Below are 1,898 nucleotides of genomic sequence, written 5' to 3' on the forward strand. Positions count from 1 at the left end.
TAGAACTTCATCAGGACCGGCAAAATGTTATAAATGTCAAATTTTCGGCCATTCTTCTCTACAATGGGGTCACTCTGCACGATGCGTAAAATGTGGCGATGCCCATGCTTCTAGCTCGTGTACCAAATCACCGGACGTAACGCCCGAGTGCTGCAACTGTGGGGAAAGTCATACTGCTAAATATCAAGGATGCTCCTTCTACACAAACCATACGAAACAGAAAGAATCTCAAACCAGAAACCCGCCAAGAAACTCCAACCAACCTCATAACACCTTTGCTCCGCCTGCACAAGAATGAATCATCTTACCAAACAATCCAGCACCTCTAAATCACTCAAAAAAATCATTCGCTGTAGTGGTCAAAAACCACCTACGTCTGAGCCCTCAGTCGCTGTCACTAAAGTACTGCAAATAATTTACAGACTTCTAGCATCAGCACATGAATGCAAGGATCTCACCACCAAGGACTCTATCATTAACACAATAATGTCAATCATCTCAGAAATACCATCCCAAAATGAATAACTTAAATATTCTTTTTTGGAACTGCAATGGTATAAAACACAAAATTAATGAATTACAAGTATTCGCACGACTAAACAACATCCATATTATCCTCTTACAAGAAACTAGAACAAGTCCTTCAACCATACTCTAAATACCAAATTACTTTACCTACAGGCAAGATCGTCCACTCAGACCCAGATCTAAACCAGCCGGTGGCACTGTCATACTTATACTTAAAAATATAGTACACAACCATGAAGACTTGAATACTAGTCTTGATTCAACCACAGTTACGATCAAACTCGGTAGCGAGCAAATTCGCATCACATCTATGTACAAAAGTCCAAATACTCCTTTACAAACAACTGATCTGGACACTGACCAACTAGGGAGGCCTCTTTCTAGCGGCAGGAGACTTAAATGCAAAAAACCAGTCTTGGAACTGCCGCACCACAAATCAGGCAGGCAGAACTCTCCTACAACACATGGAATCGTCCAACACCTATTCCATCTGCGCACCGGACTCTTCAACCCATCACCTAACCTTTTTTTTTTTTTTTTTTTTTTCTCACAGAGGACCAGGGGGGAACTACGTCAGTAATACTTCCTCCTGGCCCCCATCGTTTATTAATAATAAAACACATTTGACACTGTCATCGCATGTAGGGACAATCCCCCTGCTTGCGATGTTACAATTACCATAATACAACGGTTGGAGGGCTCTACCCCTCCTACTTTGGCTGGTTGGCCTACAATATGCTTAATTTAATCATTTGGTTGCTGAATCGCCTCGTGAATCTTCGCGACCCGGCGTTTCTAGCCAGCCGGTCTCGTAGCCTCGTGCCTCGGAAAGCCCTGGTTATGATTGCTGGCTCACACTCCGCCTCGCTGCACCCTTCTTTCCTCGCGTTCTCGGCACATCATGATTCTCGTGAAGAGGGAGTTTACTCTCTCCCATGCATTCTTTGAGCTTAGCATGATGGCTGCTGTGTTGTCCGGCGTTAAGTCATCTACTTCTAGATAGACGCAGGCTGCTGTTCGCCATTTGTGCCAAGCCTCGCACTCGAACACGGCATGCTCTGGAGTGTCCGGCGTTGTCCCACATTGTGCGCACGCGTCAGTTGCCTGTATGCAATATTTGTGCAGGTATGTGCCAAAGCACCCGTGGCCCGTCAGTACCTGAGCTAGGTGATATGACACCTCGCCATGCTTCCTCTGATACCATGTGGCTACGTCGCCGATGATGCGGTTGGTCCATCTACCTTTGGCGGACGTGCTCCATCGTTGCTGCCATTCGGTCAGCAGATGTCCCTTGGCAACCTCCTTGTTCGTTCCGAGGAATATACTCCTCCTTTCTTCCGCTAGCAGGTTCAGTGGAGGCATGCTAGACA

The 1,898-nt window shown here is 46.0% G+C and overlaps 1 non-coding gene across 1 annotated transcript; it reads left to right on the forward strand.

Annotated features, from left to right (window-relative positions):
- Positions 1–1,423: 1,423 nt before the first annotated feature.
- Positions 1,424–1,492, forward strand: Mir3052 (microRNA mir-3052). The gene has a single exon (NR_040233.1). It is a non-coding gene; the product is annotated as a microRNA mir-3052 (primary transcript).
- Positions 1,493–1,898: the final 406 nt, after the last annotated feature.

This window comes from Acyrthosiphon pisum, chromosome X (genome assembly GCF_005508785.2).
Source record: "Acyrthosiphon pisum isolate AL4f chromosome X, pea_aphid_22Mar2018_4r6ur, whole genome shotgun sequence".
In the NCBI taxonomy this organism is placed as follows: domain Eukaryota; kingdom Metazoa; phylum Arthropoda; class Insecta; order Hemiptera; family Aphididae; genus Acyrthosiphon; species Acyrthosiphon pisum.